We start from the raw sequence: 22,475 nt of genomic DNA on the forward strand, positions 1-22,475 counted from the left end.
CAATCAGGGCCCAGGACCTGATCCAGCTTGGCCATGAGCACCTCCAGGGATAGGCATCCACAATGGCCTCACAGAGACACAGCCACAACTTCACCGGGCAACATGTGCCAGGGCCTCACTGCTCTCTGAGATCCCCCAGTCCAACACCACTATCAGAGCACGTTCCCACGCACAGGAAAGGATCCAGGAGGGTTATGAATATCTGCAGAGAAGGAGACTCCACAAACGGGGTTTCAACAGAAGCACTGAGAGGGCTCAGCTGCTTGTGCACCCCACACAATAACAGCTACAATCCAATGCACTCAGGCAGCAGGATCTCAATGCCAGCCCACACTACCTGCAGTTCCAGCAGCACCCGTGACCACAGCAGAGGGAGCGCAAAGCAGAGATGAAGGACTTCTCCAGCATAGCACCGAGTAAATAAATCATGCTGCTCCCAAAATTCATTTTTCTCTACAATACCCGTTAGCCACAGGGAAAAGCCTTCAAGGCGGAATTTACTGTTCAGCAAAAAGAGCAGATTAGGAGCCCCAGGGGCCACTGCTTCTGTTCTTCCTCCAGCAGCAGTGAAATGGAGCGGCTGGGGAGCAGCGGGCACACAGGGCTGGGAGCTGAGCCCAGCTGCTGCCTGGCACCCTGCGGCAGCGCAAGGCAGCCGGCCGCCGTTCCCAGCAGCAGGAGGCACCTGCCCTCCGAGCACTGGAGCACTGCCATGCGGCACAGCAGGGCTGGGGATGGGGCAGGAAGGGGGCTTTGCTCAGCACTCCGTCCTGGACTCTCACCTACCTGCTGGTCAGTCCCAAAGCAAACAGCTAGTGATCTGCAAGGCAAAACCTTGAAGCGCTTTCCCCCACACACACCTCCCCACTTCCCTCCAGTAACAAAGCCTTAACCCAGACTCAATAAAGCACTGCAGAGCCTGGCTCACTTTCACTACAAGCAAATCAATAGCTTTCTTATATCTCTCTGCTCGGGAGGGAGAAGGGGCCATTTCTTCTCTCCCAGCCAAGACATCTGCACAAGGCATCTAATGTGCTGTGAGCCAGGACCCCTAATGGGGAGAGCTGACAGAAGATGAAAGAGCGCTTTGGCACAGCACAGCCGCCTCCTCCTGCCCTCATCTCTGCTGGCACAGCCACAGCATTTCATGTGGGAAAGTTGTCAGCACCGGCCTGGCCTCCCTGGTTAGGAACACCCCAGTGCAAATCCTGACTGAGGGTCGAGGAGCCGGGGCAGCTATGAACACAACAGTGCCCAGCTTACAGCACTTAGCAGAGCCAACTGACGGCACAACAGAGCCATTCCAAACATCCCCATGCAGCCCTGTGGGAGGGAGATCAGAGAATCACAGAACGGCTGGGTTGGAAGGAACCAAAAGCCCACCCAGCCTCACCCCCTGCCACAGGCTGTCTCCCCCAGCTCAGGCTGCCCAGGGCACCCACAGCCGCTTCAGAAGCCCAGCCACCAGCATCCCCAGCACCACTAAGTGCCACGACTTGAAAATCAGGCTTCACACAAGCCTGCATTACAACATCAACAGAGCTGTGTCAATTAGATTAGGCTCTGCCTCGTTATCCATCATGTTTACAGTACATGTGAATGCTTTCTAAAGAGCAGATGCTTTTCAAGTTTAATAATTCAACCATTTAGAATTGAGCAGTGAAAACCCTGCACACAAAGAAATAAATGCATGCAAAATAGAAGTCTTTCTGTTGGTTTTCAACTCTTCTTTAAACAAGCTACCAAGAATGCCAAATTTTTTTTGTTCCTGGAGAAGGACAGGCACTTAAAGGCTGGAAGCATGTACAGAAGGAACAACAAAAACAAGGCGACCCTCAAACATATTCTCGTGGGACAACTTCTAAAAGCCACATGAATAAGTCATGCAGGCTTCCCTAGGAACAACAGCAGCAAAGGCATCAATGGGCTGTGTCACCAGGGCTTGATCTCTGCTGCAGATCAAATGCCATACAAGCAGGAAACAGCTGACACAGCTCAGCCCAATTACACACGGTGCCCTTTTCAGCAAGGGGCTCCTCTGCCGCAAGAAACCTCCTGTCCACAGCCGGGCCCAGCCTGGGCAGCCAGCGCTTTTGTCCCCTGCACGAGAGCTGGTGCTTGTGCTGCAGCACGAGCACAAGTGGAAGGAAATCCACCCAGCACCAGCACTGCTGGCTCTGATCCTGCCTGCCTGCACGCACTGCAACACGTCACTCGCATCTCCAAATCTCTATTTCTCCAGCTATGAAAAAAAAAACCAAAAACCCAGCAAACAGAACTTTGCCACTGCAAGGGCTGAGTGGAAAACACCTGTAAGAAAGATTTCCCACGAGTAACACTGTGCTCGTTACCATGGGGCTCAGGCCATGAACTGCTCAGGGCAGGAGCTCTGCAGTGCACACTGCTGTTCTACTCACACGGAGCCACATCAGCACTGTGTTCTGAGCACTGCATTATCACTACAGAGAAACTATCTTAGGGGACAAATTACATATGCAAAGCAATCTAAGGGCAGTCAGCCATGTACTGCACCACTGAAACATTAAACAGAGCCTCAGACACAACTTCCCTCACGCAGATGATTACAGATGGTGCCATGAAGGATGCAGGTGTCCCTGGTTGTCTTCATTCCATTAAAAGAGAGCAGACTTTCCTGAAGGCCCGACAGGAACGTGCCTTACAGAATGAATGCAAACCAACACACGTATCAGCAGCAGGCTTGAAGGAGGCAGAGATCCCTCCTGCTGCCTGCATATTCTAAGACACTTCTAATTGCATTACTGAACACCATTAGTTAATGAAATATTCGGGTCCATCCTTACATGAGCCTCCTGCTGCTGCCTCGCAGGCCCACAGGCTCTGAACCCACACCAGTATGCCAAAGGCACGACCAGAAGCAGAGACCCCCAACAGACCCCTGAGCACCACTGCAGGCAGAAACCATCACAAACAGCCTGGGTTCAGCCATGCTGCGCTGGCTGGAGGAGTGAACTCCTCCAAAATGCTGCCAGGTTCTGGAGCGTCAGCATTAAATCCTGTGAGCAGCCAAGAAAGAAATGGATCCCAAGGCAGACAATGTGTCTCAGCATTTTTCCCTGCCTCATCCTCTCCGTTAGCCACTGCATGTTTCCTTCTGTTTTTCAAATTCACTCCTCTGCACAAACCATCTGCTGCAGGAGATGTGTGCTCAGCCCACAAATTTTCTGCATTTTTACTCAAGCTCCAGGGCCTGAGAGCCAGGCAATCCCAAGATGCCCCCAGCTCCACCCTGCCAGCAGCCCCAACACAACCTGGAACCGGGAGAGGACGTTGCACCACATCACCTCTGCAGCACCGGCACCCGAGGATGGGCACAGCCACAGGGGATGCACCATGGGTGTGAGCCCAGAGGGACCCCGGGCTCCGCGTTCAGGCACAGAGCCCAGGCACTGCCTTGAAAGACATGCCTTGGAAGCAGCCGACAGCTGTGGAGCCACAGCCCAGCTCTCAGAGCTTCCTCATCAGCCAAGGAGACTCTGCCCCTGGACATGCTTTGTAGAGAGGCCAGCTCTGAAACCTGGCCCGTTTAAAGTCAGCCTTCATATAATCATCTTTATTCTGCATGAGAGGTTTCCACCACGCCCAGCACCAGGCTCCCTGGGTCTGTGTGCTCAGCCTATTAAACGGGGCCATCCATCCTCTTCCAAGGCTGCAGCTGTACAGCACGCCATGCCTCGAAAAGCCCACATCGTACCAAAGCACCAACAGCTCCTGCTCAGAGCAGCACCATGCGTAGTCAGCCCTCAGCAGGCTCTGGATTCAGCCACAACACAACGAGGAATGCTCCAGTTCAGCAGAAGCCCAAGGGACACAAACAGGATCTCCAGTTGAGCAGGATTTGGTGGATGGAGATTATTAGCACATTACAAATAGAACAGAAACTCAGGAAGCAGTTATCTCCAGAACAGAAAGATTCATTTCCGTGTGATGCTTGCAAATCACACCGCTAACTTCAGATCGGAAGAGCTGGTGCTCAGTAGAATGAAATTAAGCATGTTGGATCACACAGGACACCTGAGTGGATAATAACAGAAAATTAATGGAAGCATATGTGCCTCAGGCAGAGGACTGGAAGACCAGCAAAGAGCCGCGCGCAGCTAAGCTTCACCATGATAAATGACGCCCGCTGAACATACTGCAAAGGCAGAAATACTGTGATTAGATGTACACCGGAGGTTCAACGTCTTCACCGTTAATTTGTATTCTCCAAGAGCATTTCTCCCAGCCAACACAAGCAGATGTACAGTCTCCTTCCAGAGACAAAAGGACAAGGAGGGGGGGGGGGGAAACCAACAAAAAAAACAGTCATGCACTTTTGGAAATCATTTGCTTCACACAGGGAATTTATCCCTGGATCACCTCCAAAGCAAGCCTTCCAGAACAGCAAATGAAATGGGACTGCGAGATGAAGTAAGCAGCCCCTAGCTGCTGTGCTGGCCATCAGGAGCCTGGCACTGCCGTGGGCTGGTGACATTCAAAGCCTTCCCCAGAGAAACCGTGGGCAGCTCTTTCCTGCCCTGTCCCAGCACAGGGCTGACCATGGGCAGCACCAGGCACTATCAGGGCACTGGCTGCAGCCAGCCCTCCACCGGGGCTGGTCCTAGCAGCACATACCTGTTCCCAGCATCCAGCGTGCCGCCTTCCCCCCTCCACCATGGCACAAAGTGCTTTGCTCACACATTTCCAGCAAGCTGTTGTTTTCACCAACGCAAAGTCCTTCCTTGCAGAACTAAATCCTGGAGTCTCCCTACGACTTGCCTTCACAAGAATGTTAATTAGGTCTTTACTGTCCCCAGGCTTTCTGAAAGCAAACAGGCATCTGCCACGTGCACTCCCACTCCCGCTATGTTTTCCCACTCCAAATCAACCAAACAAGTGTGTCACTCGGTCAGTGACACGCAGAGGACACAGCCAGCTCTGAGAGGCACCGTGCTGGGAGAGGGGCAGTGGCACCCATTGTGTTGTGCAGGCAGAGGGCATGCGCCTCCTGCTCCGCTGCTGATCTGTACTGCGCCGGGAAAGCAAGATGAAACATAAGGGAATATGCTCAAAGCAAAACACCACACAAGTGGCATTACGAAAGCATTTCAGGGCTGGAGAGATGCTTTAAACGCAGGATAAACCCTAGGCCATGCAGCAAGGCTGGGCTGCATGCAGCTGCTGAGCTCTTTCTTCCTGGAGGAAAGACAAGTTCCCTGCAGAAGTAGTCCTTTATGCTTCCAAATGCTAGCTGCATGAATAGGACTTCTATGGACAATACACAAAGATATCCTCAAGATTTCAGACTACTCAGCAAGCCCACATGTTAGTTCCCTTCACTAGACAGCTCAGACACCAGAGCGAGAGCCAACGCTCTTCCTCCAGGAAGCTCATCCCACCTGGGACATTCTGCTGCCTACAAGAAATCCTCACTTGGGAAGTTTGGTTAAGTCCAACAGCGTTGCCGCTTCCTTTCCCAGACCCCATTCCACCCCTCTCCTTCCCAGCCACCACACAGGGCTCCTTTGTCCGCAGTGTGCCTTCAAACATGGGCACAAAAGCAGCAGAGATGAGCGTGTAATCAATAGGCCTCACCCTCGCTGCTCTCCTGCTGCCGCTGCCATTTTTCAAAGGGCACTTCTCCTTCCTCAGCCCCTCCTGTATCACCCCATTGCCAGCTGAGCCAGCAGCTGCGGCCGTGCTAAGTTAGATCTGGCAGGCTGCTGCACAGAGCTGCATGCTGTGCTCTGGGACAGCAACTCACCTGAGCTCAAGCATCTCCCCAGGCTCCTTGCACTGTCTGAGCAGGGCTCACTGCAGCTGGGAAGCTGCTGCCAAGCCAGCATCCCACGCCATCCCAGTGAGTGTAATGGGGAAGCGCATCTATGAGGTCCCATCTCTGTCCCCCCACAGCAGCAGCACAGCCCTTATGGGACAGGCTGCAGCCACAGGACCACGTGCACGTGGAGCACTGAGATGCTCCTGCAGGGATAATGGAGCCAGTGGTCTGCCCAGAACAGTCAGGAGGCACAATATCCAAATCGCACCCGAGACACAGTCCAAAGGGAACAAGAAGGGCTGACCTCCACAAGGACAGTGCAATCCCACTGAAACTCCTCCAGGGACTGATGTGAAGAGAGTAGTGAAGGAAATAAAACCTGCATTTCCCCAGTGTGCCAGCATGGCTGAGAGACATCAGGAACAAGCTGTACTGTGTTTTCAGGAAATCCTCTCCTTTCCATATTTATGCTGTTCCAAAATACTCCTACATGACATGCCCTCCAGATCAGCAAAAGCTACTGCAGAGCTTGGGAATCACAGAGGGATCTTGCAGACACTCACAGCACTCTGGATGAGCCTGCTGGTTTATCCATGTGACTCATCTCCTCCACTTATCTTCAGCAGCTCCCAATGGCTCCCAGACCTCCTGGGACTTCCTCCCAAGTGCAGCGCCCACTGTGTGACAGCACAAACGCGATCTCAAGACCGAAACTCATGGGCTAGGGCATGAAAACACGTAAGAGAGCAAAGCTACCATCAGCCCAACACCTTTGGGCAGCCCCTGAGGTGGCAGGTGAAACGTGTGCACACAGAATGCAGAAAGGCCACGCAGCGTTGGGCCCAGCGTGCACCTGTCCCACAGACAAAGCCTGCTGCCGTGCCCCGAGGTGCACAGAGACGGGTCTCAATCTGCCTGTAATGGAGCTTTTCAGGCTGACTGAGCTGTAATGTTCACAAGCTGCTCCCCTCAAGGGAATACTGTATCCTCCTCACTGCATTACCCCAATCAGAAAGATCAGTGAACAGCTCAAAGGCATCAGTGGAAGAGGCACCGCTGATGCAATTTCATTTAGAATCTATCAGAATATTTTATTCTTCCCTTTGAAAGTGACAGATGAGGTATTTCCACATCTCTTTGAAGTCTGGCAGAACAATTCACACCAGTGGATGGAACATCCCTTGCACATCCCATTCCTCTCAATGGGTACTGGAGGAGAAAGCCTCTTTGAAAAGTCCCGGGGTCACCCAAGGCACAGCCACCTCTGAACTCTCACTTCTTCAACACAGCAAGCTTTATTTCCATCCCAGCTTCTTCGCTTTCAGAAAACCTCCTGAAAAACCAAAGCATGGTGCACCTCTCTTCCAAAAAAATCTTTCCTTGGCAATTGCTAGGACCCCCTTTCTGGGGGACACTGAGATCAAATACAGCCTGCCTGCTGATTTCCTTCTTGCTGAGGACATGCAGGTCCTTGCTGAGCTCTGAGATGGTCTGAGAGCTTCAATAAAAAAAAAGATAGCATCTTTCCTCATTTCATGTGCAAAAGGGGAAAATAAGCAACTCAGCCACTGCTTCCTCCAGCCCAAAGCACACGTCGATAGGATGTGCTGACCTGATCCAGAGGGCATTCCCCAGCAGACTGTAACAGTATTAATGTAGGTCAGGTTTGGGCCTGAATTTCTCAGCAACCCAACTCTGACGTATTTCTAGAGCGTGTGTAGGTGCATGTGTGTTTTCCCCTTTCCCTGTAGTACCTCACCGCACGACACTCATAACCAGAAACCCAAATGACTTCAGTCACAGAGAGGAGGGAGATCTACGGGCTGAACTTCTGCTTGAAACAGCAAGAGTAAATTATTCCAGCCCAGGGACCCTACTCTGTCACACACGGTGGCTGGGCCTGGCAGTGTCTCATCAGAAAGGGCACCCCTCCCATCTGGGGCTGGCAGGGATTAGAGCTGAAACACCAACCAGCCCATGCACAAGAGGAAGGAAGCACCAGATTTCTACAAAACAAGCAATAATTTTTGATTTGTCAGTCCGTGAAACAGCACATCCCTGTTCTCCTTTCACTACCCTGGGACTGCTACAAAACAAACAAGAAAACCACACAGAGCCGTTCCTGCAGCCGCACACCCAGAGCCCTCCCCGTTCTTTCATTTCAGACTCTCGCAGCTGTCACAGTGCCCGCGCGGCCTCAGAGGACCACAGGCACAGGGGCCGGGGCTGCTGATGTGCAGAGCGAGGAGGAGCATCGCATTTGCTGGGCTATGAATGATTTATCACTGCACCGGCTGCAGGAGAAGCGGGCTCCCAGGGTTCTCCGCACGGCCGGAACAGCGCAGGCGGGCTGCGTCTGCAGGGATGTTTGTGTGCACTCTTCACATCATCATTAACCATCAGGACCCTCCAGAGGAGCATTTATTTCCTCGGGATCGTAAGGGAGACGGCTGCTGAGAAAACAGCTGGGCAGGATTTAGCCCCATTATCTCCATCTGTCTTGTTCTGTTCTCCCTCCCCTCCACCTCCGCTATTTAATTGGGGACAGAAATAGAGGAAATAATGAGAACACCAAAAAGGGGAAGGGGTGCAGCACAGAGCAGTGGTGGGTCATGGCTGTCCCAGCACAGCACCTGCCCCGTGCAGCTGTGTATTTCCACACCCCCCCCAGCTCGGCTGTAGCAGCTCATCCCACCCCCAGCAGCACTCTTAGCGCAGGTGTTATAAACTAAGCCATGCCCACCACGGCACACAGCTGCCAGCAAGGAAGATGGGCATGGAGTATTTGTAATGAAACACGCCCGCACTTCCCAGCAGTTCTTCTCTCTGGGGACAGGGCCATCAAGCATGCACAGCAAGGGCCTGGCCTTGACTCATCTGCAGAGTTGTGCCTCACACTGAGCAAGGCAGGAATGTCATCACACAGCCCACCACTACACACACTGCAACTGAATGCTGTGCTGCCCTGTGTGGCGATGGCAGGGGACAGCTGGGCACAGAGCAGCAATCTGTGCCTGGGGATCAAGCAGGATGGAGCTGGACATGAATCACACTGCATCTCTTTCCTTGTGGGAACCTCACTGCTAGGATATATTTACAGTTCTTTAGTTCTAGACGCTGCAGACTTTTTATAGTTGCAATATTCCTGTGTTTTCATGCACAAAATTCTCAACTCCACTTATGAAAAACATAATACTTCCTTGAACAACAGTCCTCAAATCACTCACAACCCAACTGTTCTGCATCCCCCTAATTACCAATTAGATGGAAACCTGAGCAATGAGGACAGCAGAGCAAGCAGGGAGCAAGCAGCCCCGCAGCAGCCCTCCCCTTCTCACTACCTGCACACACACACTTGAATCATTTCCTCCTTCCTCCCCAGGCAACCTGTAGATTACAAGCATGGAAGTACAGCAATTACCCTCTTCAATTACCCTAAAGACTCTAGCGGAATAATTGTTTGCAATGGAGAGCCCTCTCGCCTGCTCATTCCTCCACTCCCTCCCATACAACCCACAGATCACAAAGCACAAGGGAAGGGAGCAGGGAAATCTCTCTAACACAATCCATGCTCTCCCAGCTTGCAGATGGGGCGTAGAGGCTGGAAAGAAATCCTGGATGCCCCCAGCCCTGTACTTCCAGGACCGGCTGGAGACGTGGCACCAGACATCAGCTGACACCTGCAATTACATCCAAATCACAGATACAAGGTCTGTTATCGATCTGTTCCTGGAAGGAAGGACAAGCTATCCAGTGAGAAGGGGTGTCACGTTATTAAATTCTGAAGGGATAATAACCCAACACAAAGGGCACAGCTGTTACTGCTACATTTCAGGCTTCATCTCCGAGTCTGACAGGGAGCAAAGATCATCGGAGCACTTCAGCGTTCGGAGACAGGCCCAGAAATTGCAGGCATAAATTAACATATCCATTTCCAATGACTGGGCTGCAGGGGCTGCGCATCTGCTGGCAGGAGCTGGCCTCCTGCTACTGCCACTCACTCCCATCAGCTCTTCCAGTGCTGGAATGGCACAGCAGCATGCTCTCAGCCCTTCCTCAGAGAAGGAGCTTTACCAGTCCCAGCACCAAGACCAGAAAGCACAGGGAAGGACAGAGAGGCTGCTTCTTGCATGCAGAAATCTGAGCCGGGGGTCCTGGGGAGGGGCAGTGTAAAACCCATGTAAAACCCTGGATCAATTCTGCTGCAAAAGCACAGCTGAGATCAGTACTGCACAAGTCAAAGTCTCCCAACACCAGCAGAATAGAAGAGTTTAACCAAGCTGCTATTGAAAATAAAAAACAAGGGAAGTTATTGATTGGTACGAGCTTGGAGTCAAGAGACACATAAATTATTCCACAAGACAGCAGAGATAGCAGATTTCTTGGGCATTTCAGCACTGTGCAGCACCACGGGCTCAGAGCACTTGGTTGGGCTGCCCTCCAGCAGAGCCACGATGCACAGCAGCCGTCCCTCTGCCGGGTGCCAGGATGGTTTACGGGCCACCAGGCCATTAACAGGGCAGCTGGGGGCTGCAGGAGGGGCTGGACAGCCTGAGCCACAACAGACAATTGAGTTCACAGCATGCTGCAGGGACTTTCCACCCTGCTGGAGACAGCGGGTCTCTGCATCAACAAAATTACAAACATAGCACTGCAAACAAGAAACAAAGTGCGCCCACACCTCTGACCAAACAGCCCGGCTGCAGAATCCATGCCCCTCCAACCATCCTGGAAGGCATTTGGAAATCAAGGCGAGAAAAACCCCACAGATACCAGCCTTCATTCTACATCCTGGGCAGAAAGCTTGCAGCTCTGTAGTGTACGCACAGCTCCATCACAAGCCTCAGGTGCTGCCCCTGGCAACCCATCTCTGCAGGCCCCTTCATAGAGCAAATAGCCCCAGCTTCCCTTCACCTACAAAGGGAGCACACTGATGCATCCAGACATGAGAACAAGAGTCCAGGTGGCACTCCAGATCCTGAACTTCATTCACAGCACACAAAGCAAGCAGCCTCGTAGATCCACGTTGCACAATGCAGGGATTATCCCACGGCACAGCCAAGAGAGCAGAGTCCTGGGGTGCTGCGGGCTGCACCCCAAGCCAGCTGATGCTCCAGGGCTGGTACAAGAGCTCACCACTGGTGAGACTCACGGGTGAGAGCAGTGGGTTGCAAGCTGCCTACCAAGGTCAGTTTTTATGAAATCTAGTGAAGGAAGATCAATATTTTCCTTTTGTTAAGTAAATCTGGCCACTGCAAAAACATCAGAGGAACAGCTCAGAAGACACGTTCTGTTTATTCACACCAGCAGAAGCGAGAACAAAGGCAGCTGCCCTTACCCACTGCCTCAGCCTGAGAGCTAAAGAACAGGAAGCACAAACCTCTCCATGTCCTCACAGAAAGAGCTTAACCTGGGACTGCACCAGGGCCAGGATGCCAAAAGAAATGGCCTCAGTACAGGGTGAGCAGAGCCCACTGCTGCAGGAACTCGGCCCACCTCAGGCGCCAGAGCACGAGGACGTGGGCAGGTGGCAGAGCAGAGGCAGCTGCAGGCTGAGAGCCTGGAGGGAAGCTCAAGCAATGTGGTGTAAATATCGTACACACCCGGAGCCAGGGAGCTCAGCGAGGGCTGCATGTGGCATTTCCTGAAGGTTACCTCTAATAAGGGCTGTCAGCCTGCCAGCCTCAGGCTGCGAGTCCTGCTGTGGGAAGCACAGCACTGCCCAGTGCCACTGTCACCATCTGCAACAGCAAGAGCTCCAAAATTAAACTCCTCCCACACACTGCAGATGAGGCAGGAGTCGGAAACTCAGGCCATCAAATCTAGCAAAGAGGGAGAGGAGGCTGAGCTCCCATAGCACGAGCCACAGCACTGGGGCTGGGCTGTACGAGGGGTGAACGTGCAGAAGTGAGGCACAACCTGCACTGGTCCCCAGCACCTGGGAAGTACGTGGCAGACAGCACTGCGACTGCTAGCAGGGAAGGAGCTCGGCAGATCTGTCATTCCAGGAGGGAAAAAATAAGCCATGTTCAAGGCCTCCTCAGTTACGTAAACTTCATTTCCATGTCTTTTATCACTGATAAGATAAGCCATTGCTCAAGTTCAAGTTCTGTATCAAGTAAACCATGATAATCCTCTTAGGAATTCCCCATGCCCCAGCTTGAACAGACCTGCAGAAAAGAGCTTAAGGGGTTGCCTTCAGCTTAAAAAAGAAACACACACAAGCATGCAGCCACAGACTTATTTATAACATAGGCAAATTGGGGCCCAGGATAGAATATGAAAGGCTTATGTGAGTCTGCCTGAATAGAGGCATCCACTTCTGTCCTAGTTCATGAATGCTACAAGCTGCTGCTCGGTCATGCACTGCACAGCCAGACACAGCCCAAAGAAAACCACCCTTCTGAGCAGGATTTCTTGCAACAATAAGGACCTGGAGGATCAGATTCAAAGCAGCAATCGAAGCCATTCACAACCAGACCCACACATTTTCTTCCGGACGACACCAACAAGAGTTTTCCAGGTTTCTATATTTTGATTTTTCTTTTTATTACAGCACAGGGTAATTTTAGCTCATCTAATGCTGGAAGCAGAATTATGATGGCTTCAAACAGTTACTCCCCTGCTTTACATATAAGATTTAAATCTCCCCAGGCCCACCCCCTGCTGCGCCATACTTCACTGCCAGGACAGCGAGTGGGCATGGAACGACGAGCTGACGGCTGGACTTGAGCTCAGAGGTCTTTTCCAGCCTTAATGACTCTATGATCCCCCCATCCTCACTGCAGATGCTGCATAACCCGACTCAAGGATGCGGCACAAACATGATGCCTCCCCTCCCACCAGCACTTTCAGGACCCTCGGATGCGGGCTGACAGCACAGGATATTGTGAAAAAGGTGCCTTTTAAATCAGCTGCTGGGAAGATCCCTTCCAAGATAGCAGCTGAATTCAAATCACATCACAATTAGCTCAGGGGGATTTCTAGGTTTTTCTTTCAGGAAGCCTATTTGAAGACAAAACAAAAAAGAACTGTTTTAAATCTCATTAAAAGGTTTCAGAACAGGTCGCAAGCACACGATGTTTTCCACCAAAGCAAAGAAGAGCACACCTAAGCAGCCTCACCCCACCAGCAGGGTTTGGGCCCTTCAAACCCTTGCTGTGCCCCCACATCCCACCCAGCCCCGTCCCACGCCTCCCCATGGGATGGCATTTCTGCATCCCCCTCCTGGAGCTCTCACCCCTCACCTCAAGGCCGTGAGCAGATGACCCCGCTTTTTCTGAAGCCGGTGCCAATGAGGCCACTGCATTCGTTATCCCTGAGGATAATGACAGAGTGCAATTCAGTCAACAGCAACCTCTCCCCGGGGAGATGCCCCCTGACCCCTCCCGAGCTGCGGGATGAAAGCGGGCAGCCAGACCTCAGACAGGCGGCGGAGCTGAGTGAATAATTCCTAATGAACCCTTTCATCTGCCCTTTTGTTTTGGGGCGGGGGGGACGGGGAAGCTATCTACCAGCAGAAAATGATTTGAGAGCTGCCCCAAAGCGCTGCTGTCTGAGCAACACACTAATTGCCAGGGCCAATGCGTGCAAGCCGAAGAGGGTGAATTCAAATAGCCATTCACACCACATTTTTTCTGATAAAATTCAGTTCCAGTGGCACAACAGCAAACATCCGAGGGACAAACAAGTTCACTGCACAAGACACACAGACAGGGCCTCGCTTCTCCACATACCTCTCAGCCCTCCCTGGCAGCTTCTCCCGTTCACCAAGCCATGAGCTGAAAAGATGGCCGGCATTTGAAACAAGATGTGGTTCCCCAAGGAAAAGAAGTGATTTCCACTTCTTCCGCATGAGTTCAGCTGCACCGAGCTCTGCAGCATCACCTGAGCACGTGGGGTCACACGGAGGTATTAAGGGAAGTATGGATGGAAAACAGAATTACGAGACCTCAGAGCCAGGTGGCATCGTGAGCCCTACATCTCTATTCACCCGCTGCCATGCTGAGATGCTCCCTCATCAGCATCAACTTCCATCCTACAGACAGAAGGCCCTGCGATGCTCCATGCCCCATTCCAAGGCAAACTAACTGATGAACCCACCCACTGAAATAGAGCTTGGCCAGTGTACTCCTACAGACGTCAGAGCCCAGGGATATTGATGACAATCTCCTCCCCAGTCAAACTGATTGCAGCTCTCCTATGATCCTGTGCTATCTCACACATCACACAGGGCCAGCAGCCCCAGTACCCTCACAGTGATGAGCAGAGCTTCAAACAAAAGCAAACAAGGGTCCTGGTCAATGAGTGACCAGCGCAGGGCTCACATGCTCCTCTCTCAGCACATTTGTTTGCAGGGTCAGACGCACAGAGCAGAAGGGTCATCAGCTGGGGGGGTAACTTCAGCTCTGCTGGAACAAACACAGAATGCTGAAACTGTGAGCGAGGAAGTTCCAAGCCCTTACAATTAAAGCTAAAGAGATGTGGGCATGCAAATCCTTTAAGTTCAAACATGCCAGAGGCAGCATAAAAAAATAATAATGAAAACCTTGTGATTTCTGAGGATAAGAGATTAACAGTATTTAGTAACCCACCTAAAGTTCTGCCCAGCCTGGAGGCCTCAGTGGCTGTGGAAAGCAGAAGTGGGCTGACACAGCCAGCACTGGGGGATCAGACAGCATCAGTCCTGTCCTGAGACCCAGCAGGAGAGACTCAGCCTGGAACCTGCTCTTCATTAGGTTAATTAGTGGAGTTTGATGTAAGCAAGCTGGTTACCATGAGCACAGCACCAGGCAGTAGGACTTACACAGCTCTCTGTGCCCTGGATGGGGATCACTCCTTGGCCACAGGTCATAATGGAGCAGCACAGGGAAGCAAACAGCTTCACAGCACAGCCAGACGATGCACTCACACACAGCCACAAACAGAACGAGTGTGAGATCTGCCTCCAGGCCTGTGCATGTGGGAAACAAACAGAAAGATGCTGTGCTCTCTCAGAAATGCAGAACCCGCTGTCAGAAGCAGCACAAAGCTGTCTGCCTCCCTGCACCTCAGCACAATGCTCCAGCATCTGCAGAAAGACCACTGAGATACAGCACTTCCCAAACAAGCAAATGCTCTGAGTGTCATCAGTGACACTCTGCCCAGTTATGATCAACATTTCAGCTGCTCGTAACTCCCCTCTGCTGCACACTTCTATCCGCGTACTGAGCACGAGCAACACCAACTTCCACTTCTCTCAGAAGAGTGGAATAGCAGATTAAGAGAAGTGGGAGAGCATAGGCAATTTGCAATTCGACACGGCTTCTCTAGAAGTAAACTCCTTCAGCCAGCACTGCAGCTCAGTCTGCCACATCCCAGGTACAGCCTGGAGTCAGCTGCAGGCAGCAAAAGGCCCCAGAGCCCAGCCCTGTTGGAGAGACAGCCCCAGACTTGTTAAGAGTACCACTCAGTGCCACCTTCCTCAGCAGGTTCATGTTAAGCTGCTCCTTTTTTTTCCACCTTTTGCAGATGCCTTAATTGGCTGCTTAATGCAGGTCTCACTGCTATGCTAATCACAGCCTGTGTGATGGAGCATGGAGCGCAGAGGACCCGTTTGTCCCCGTAAGTAATTGTTCTGACTACCCAATGTACACACAGCACCGAGTTGGCAAGGCTGCAAGGTGAGGCTGCTGTATTTATTTGGAAATTTCTTCTGTGGGTTGAGAAGCTCCGTGGGGCAGGCCGTGATCCAGTCCTCCAGGCAGCACAGGCATTTTCACTGGATCTATGCAAAAACTGAAGCGACTGAGGAATGGATCAGGCCTCAGGTTAGCAACATTCCTGGGCCAAGCACGTCCCACGCCTGGAGAGCCAACAGTGCCTCATGCACAGGCATGTTGCTCCCGAGCAGCCCTGCCAGGCTCAGGGCGCTTCCGCATACAGCGGGGAACCAGGGCCAGGAGAGCACTGCCCTGGGTGCCCAGAAAGGTGGGGGTACCCCATCCCAGGAGACACCCAGAGTCAGGGGACGGGGCTCCTGGTGGAGCTGTGGGTGTCCCCATGCACTGCACGCAGTGGGACCAGATGGCCTTTAGAGGTCCCTTCCAGCTCTAATGGCCCTATGACTCCTCAAGCCTTTGCCTGTTGCTGGCAGAGCTTCAGGATGTGCACAGCAGTATTTGGGACTGCACGAACACTGGTCTCAATGGAGAAGATGCAAGCCTTGCCTTTCCACAGAGAGAGTTATAACAGAAATACAAGCCTTAAGATATACACTTACATTTCTCTTCTTGATTTCATGGCAATGGAAAAAACCCCAAATCCTGCAGCATTTCACCCAGCAGCACACAGCCCTGAAGGCTGCAGACAGCTGGCTGGGTGCTGCACCAAACCACACCTCTCAGCGCGGCACCCTGAGTCACAGAGACAGCAAAACTCCAACAACACAACACAAATTTTCAGCAGCTACCCTGTCAAAACAAAGCTGAGATGAAAACCCACAAATGAAGGAAAAAGGAGGGAGAACTCAGGCTGGCTGACACCTCCTCGACACGCCGTCAGCAGGATCACTTACTCCAAAAATGAAGACATGGTTAGCTGCTCGGTGCATCTAACAACTGCTCCATGGCCCCAGCACTGGAGCTACAGGGCAGTGGATTCTCAGTGAAAAACCAACCACTGATACCTGCTCAGAGCTAACAACAAATGCTGCGTGACAGCATCTGCAGCTCACAACGGCTGAGCCCCAACACAGCCAGCCCTGCCCAGCCTGGGTACACTCACACTGCCTCCTCAGCATCTTCCCAAGTGAGTTACTTAAGATTAAAAAGCTTTCAAGTATACTGAAGGCTTTTTTTTCCACTGCCAGTTCAGAGTTTTCCCAGAATACTGGACACACAGACTATAATGCAGACTTTGCTGCGTTTTATTCCTTTGACAGCTTTTAATCACTGCTGGTCCAGCATTTGGAAATTATTATTCACGCACACAACAGGAACAAGGCTGCAGGGAACACGAATTCCGCTGCCCGCCTGTTTGTGTCTGCGGACACCACCTCGCCTCTCACCAAATCAAAACAAGGCGGCCAGCTCCAGCACGAGGGGAAATGAAAGGGCAGATGGGTGACCTAGAAACCAAGCTGAGACTCTGGCATGAGCCTGAAATTCTGCAGCAAAAGGCAAGCAACAGCATAGCTGCTTTCAAGATGGAGCTGGAAAACGCTCACAAATGGAACTGTAGGGCATGGGACCTAAAACAAAACAGGGGCAATGCTTAATCAAGGAGATCTTTCCATAGGAAAATCACCCCCTGCAAGCAGAAGGAAGCCTTGTGCCAAAGAGGGGATGCTGTTATTTAAGGCCTCAGTGCAGGAAAAAAACCTCCAGCAAACCAAAGAAACTTCCCAAGCACACAGCTCTGATAGTAAACTCCAGCACTGCTATACACCCAGGATTTACATACCACATGAGATCATGAAACACATGACGGTGATGGCAAGGGCTTGACGAGTCAGTAGACAAAGCTTTAGGGCTGCAAGCAGTGGAGCAGGAACGCTGCAGTCACCCAGCACGGATCCTACACAAACTCACCCTGCCAGTTACAATCAGCTTAAGGAGGTGTTAACAGTGACCTCTGTTCCAGCAAGTTGCAGTCTTGAGCAGGCAGCGCCTGCACCAGCAGCATGGAGCTGACATGTGCTGCTCCAGCAGGGCTGGTGGAGAGGGCAGCACACACCAACCTCCAGCCCAGAAACCACCCCCACCCCCCCTCCCAGCTCCCTGTACCACGCTCTCCCAGCACAGCAATGCACTCTGAAGAGGACACAGCCCAGGGGAAAACCCGTCCTTGGGACTGATGGCAGGAGATGGGATGATCTGCACCAGCAGCCCAAGCGCTGCTGTCATCCCCCACCCACAGGCTGACACATTTCTTTCTTTTTGCCTTCTTTAATGTAAAGACACAGCAAAACGAACGATCACAACACTCTTTTGCCCAAACATGCACAGAACAAACCCTAGCTGCCTTGCTTCGGGAGCCAGGGAAAGGCATGCAGATTGCAGAGCACCCAGGGCCTGCAGAAAGCAGGGCTTAGAAACCACCAAGGTTCCCAGAAGTGCACAGCAGAAGGACACACCACTCAGTGCTACTCCAGCTGCACTGGACCTCACACACATGGGGCAAAGCAGCCCAGAGCGTTTCAAGGCATAAGGTTAACTTCCATTTGGGCTGAAATGGCGCTTCTGGGCACCGCCGCTGCCGGTGTCACACAGAGCAACAATGCTAAATAAAGGCTACGCTGAGTGCTATCATGTAAACAACTCCCTTCCACAATGAAAGGACAAACCTCGGCTGCCCGGTTAGCCATTAACCCAGGAGCCAGCGCTGCCGAGAGGAAATCCTGCCGGCTCTCCTCCCTCACCATACGCACTGTGATGCTGCACATGGGCCACCTCCTTCCAGGGCTGGGTCCATCCGCAGCCCCGTGCAGCACAGCCTGGATCCAGAGCTCCCCTCCTCCTCCTCCCAGGACACGCAGGGCTCGCTGCCCGGACAGCACGCACTCCTCACCGCGTCCCATCCCCTGAACGCAGGCCTCCCCTTCCCCTGCAGGCCGACCTGCAGGGCTCTGCACTGCCGCCCACAACAACTCTCTCAACCCTCCTGCGTCCGCCTCCCCTGCAGCCTCCCTCCCTCCCTCCAGCCTTGGCCTCCAGACTGAGCACTTGATGTTCGTCATGCGATTTTAAATCTGTCAGCAATTCATCCATCTGCCGCCTCCTGGGCTTTCAATGTGGAGAACGGTTCTGGGACACAGCCTTGCATGAAGCCCTCCATGGAAAATGAAGCTGTATCTCATTCAGAAATTGAAGCTTTGAGATCACTTCTTCCCGAGGTGTTGGGCCGTGTCACAGCCGGCTCTTCCCCACAGCCAGCAGAAACACAGCAATGCTATCCACTCTAAAATAAACATTATGGGAGCGGCGATAAGGGGAAATATTTCAGCTGACTCAGAGTAATGTGGGTTCAAATCCAAGCGTAAGCTGATATTGCTTGTAATTTGTTCCCAAGCCAAAAGCACAGACTGAGAATGGAAAAAAAATGGAAGGCATTAAACAACAAGCAGCGCGCTCAGTGACTCTGGGAAACTTCAGCATTTTCATTTGCGTTATTATTTTTTTAAATAACCTTCAGTTTCACGGATCATAAAGCTAATTTGGAGTTAACTTCCCTTCTCCGTAAGCAGATAGTGCTGCTATCCTTTGCACTCATTAACGTTCGCTCAGTGCTCTGCTGAGTGCTGCTACCAGCACCGTGCTGCCCAGCAGATCCAGAACCGCATCCCTCACAACACCCGAACTCCAGAAGCAGCAGCCAGTGGCTGTGGGTGCTGCTGCATTCACTGCTCCATCAGTGCCGATTCTGCTTCTGTTGAAGTCTCTCAAACAACCAGCTGCAGCTCACACGACAACAGCAGTCCTTCAGGCACACGCTGCCCTGGATTTGGGGTTTCCATCACCATGCACCCACGCACAGCCCAAGGTCTGCAATTGCAGGAGGTTGCTGGCAGGCACCAAGCCCAAGAGGGAATCAGCGCTGTGCAGTTCTAAGGAACTCGTGGGGAAGTGACTCCTCTCCCCAGCCTCCCAGCTGTGGCACTCCAACACACGGCACTTCACATCACCCCTCTGCCCACGATGTTCGGGTGTTTTTGGAGATGTGGTCGCAGTGAGGCATCATGTCAGGAAACAGCTCTTCTCAGACCCCTCTGCCACCCCTTTGCCATCAGCCAGCTGCCCAAAACTCACTTCTAAAAAGCCACCTATTAATTCCTCCTTCCCTCCCCACTCACTCAAATCCAGGGAGACAACAGCTCTCTTCCTTGCCCAAGAGCTGCAAGATGACAGCCAACACCAAGCCATGGCCAGCTCTGGACAGGACCCTCCCAGAACATGTGTCAGCACGTGGGTCTGCAACAGCCAGCCCATCAGCAGGAGGTGTCAGGGGGACAAACAACCCACAGGTATGTCACAAATCACAGAGGTATCTTCTTGGGACATACTACATATTGGGCTACAGCTTGATACATCCTCACTAGATAAAGAGGGAAAGGGGGGGCTAGTGGCTGCTCCCGATTCCTCACACACTGCTATCAGCACAGCTGCACACACAGCAATCACAGCACAACCGCCTTCCCAGCCTGCAGCTTGCAACTTCAGGAGCTGAGCACAGCTGAACCAAACCCACTTTGGATCTGGCACAGGATGGCTGCAGGGATGGGCACAACTCCCACACTGGGCAACTTGGGTCTGATCCAACTGCAGCCGTTGGCAAATGGGAGACACCACCAAGCAGCAGCGCTGGGTGGCTTGCAGGGAGCAAGCTCATGATTTCAGTCCAAAGCCTCCTGGGGGGAAGCCTGCACCAGATGAGGGCACAGCACTGTTCCTGCCCAGCACAGGGCCGGTGGCGGCATTCAGCACAGCATTCTGGCAGAGGCAGGTACGCCATGCAGCCTGGCAGCGCGCAGCTACAAACAGAAACCACCACCCACAGACAGCCCGAAGAACAAAGTACCACTGTTTTCCTGCCCCAGACGCATGCATGCCCCATCTCCTCTCTCACACCAAAAATAGCTTCTACTTTTTCTTCCCTTTTGGCAACAACAAACCAGAACTGGAGCACTTTCAATACACCGAACGCGTTTTGCAAGAGTTATCTTTCATACCGAAACTCAGTCCCATCTATCGCCGCCGTTACAGACCCCCACCGCGAAGCGACCCCCCCTGCCCCGCCATGGCGGCCGGGCTCGGCTCCCAGCACGAGGCGCAGCCCCGCACAGCCCGGCGCTGCCCCGGGGTGAGTCAGCAACGCAGCCCAGAGCTCCGGGACGGCCTCCCCGCAGCCGCCCACTTTCATCGCCGCTTTCAGATCAAACGGAAGCGCCGACCCCGACCCGAGGATCGTCCCGTCCCCAAACCCGGCCCGAAGCCCCGCGCTCAACACAACCGCGACGTTTTCGAGCGCGCCACGCACTTCTGTTCGCGAGGATCCACGCTCCGCACGAAGAGCCCGAACCGCGGACGGCGGCGGAGGAAACTGCCCGCGGAAGGGGCCGCAGTGCTCCAAGCCGCCCCGACGCGCAGCTTCAGAACGGGGGACCCGGCTCAGTGCCTGGCGAGCATGCAGGGCACGGCGCGGCACGGCGCACACTTGTTGCCGTGCGCCCGCGGAGCCGCACGGAGGCAGAGCGCGACCCCAGGCCGGCCCGCAGCCGGTGCTCCTGCCAGGGTCACGGGGCCGCGAGCGGGCACGGCGCGGAGGTGCGGCCCGCAGCCCCGCGGCGGCCCCGGGGCGCTCCGAGCGCTGCGGGACGGACGGGCCCCGCTCCGCCTTACGTAACCGCGGCCCCCCGCCTCCCGCGCCCGCTCGCCCCGCGCGGGGCCGGCCCTCCCTCCATCCATCCCTCCATCCCTACCTACGCCTTCCGCCGACCGCCGCCCCCCATGGCCGCCGACCGCCGCGCTCCTCCTCCCGTCGCGGGGCCGCCTCAGCGCCCGGCCGGGCAGCGAGAGACGCAGGGGCTCGGCCCCTCCATCCGCGCCGCGGTTATAAATCCGGAGCCATGGGGCCGCGCCGCTCTCCGAGCCGAGGCCGCCGCGCCGCGCTGACCCGGCCCTGCCCGAACCCGGCGGGAGGCGGGGGGGGGGGGCGGGCGCCGCTCCTCACTGCCGCGCCACAGCGGCCCGGGGCCGGGCGGGGCGGGGCGGGGCGGGGCCGTGCCGCCCGCGCGCCTTAAAGGGGCCGCGGCCCTCCTGCGGTGCTGCCGCGCGCCAGGCCGTGCGGATAGGGGGGAGCGGCTCAGAGCCTCCGACCCGGTTCGCTTGTCTCGGGGAGTTTTCGCGCTTGGGCTGCCCGGCACTCGTTTCTCTGCAGCCGGGGGTTTCGGTTCCAGGGGCCTTAGGGCGACGCTGTAAGCAAATGTATTCAAATTCAGGGTTGAACACGCCGTGCAGCAAAACAGTGTGCCCCACGGATGGCTTTCCTGCCCTTATTTCTATGATCCGGAGGGCTGCAGAGCCGAAGGCAGTAGGTCAGCACTGCAGCGGCACTGCCGGGCTGTCCGGAGCTCCACAGCCCTGCCCTCGTTTCAGCGAACCGCCCTCGCTCAGACCCTCCCCGAGCGGCGTTTCCAAACTTCCCACGGATGGCTGGAAGCCGAGAGCTTTTTTTTTTTTTTTCTCCCACGGAAATCCCACGGGTGTTCGCGGCCCAGAGCCGCTCGGCAGGGAACGCGGGGCCGGGTCTGGGCACTCACGGGGCCAGGGCTCTGTGCCACAACAGCCGGGCCGTCCCGGAGCCGTCCGTCTCCGCACACCCGGGGATTTCAGAGCTCGGCGGAGAGCCGGAGCCGCACCGCATGCTGCCGAGGTAACCCGATGGCTGGAACCCCGCCCGCTCCCCGACCAAAACGCCAATTCGGGGCGTTTTCTCGCTCGGGTTCACCTGAACTCCTCCAGGAAAAGCAGCGGGATGCAAAGCAGCACCGCCCGCGCCCTGAAACCGCCCTCCCATGGAAAGCTTCGGGGAAAGTAATTAAATCTGCTGCGAGCCGCGGCCTGGAAGCAAAGTCAGCCTGTAATTGCCTTTACTGGAGCGTCGGCCCGCAGGGAGCGATGTGTGTGAAAAGCACACCGAG

At 54.1% G+C, this 22,475-nt stretch overlaps 1 protein-coding gene across 15 annotated transcripts in view; it reads right to left on the reverse strand.

Moving 5' to 3' along the window:
- Positions 1 to 21,299, reverse strand: part of NCOR2 (nuclear receptor corepressor 2) — a 163,922-nt gene extending 142,623 nt beyond the window's left edge. For 14 of the 15 annotated variants that reach the window (XM_042866009.1, XM_042866007.1, XM_042865999.1 and 11 more), the window contains exon 1: positions 20,813 to 20,884. The gene's annotated coding sequence lies outside the window, so the exon portion shown is untranslated. Of the gene's footprint in view, positions 1 to 20,812; positions 20,885 to 21,254 lie in introns of those variants that run through there. The other variant, XM_042865994.1, reaches the window with a different exon arrangement.
- Between the last annotated feature and the right edge of the window lie 1,176 nt (positions 21,300 to 22,475).

The sequence above is a fragment of the Lagopus leucura genome, unplaced genomic scaffold, assembly GCF_019238085.1.
Source record: "Lagopus leucura isolate 7727_CA_CO unplaced genomic scaffold, USGS_WTPT01 Super-Scaffold_806, whole genome shotgun sequence".
NCBI lineage: Eukaryota > Metazoa > Chordata > Aves > Galliformes > Phasianidae > Lagopus > Lagopus leucura.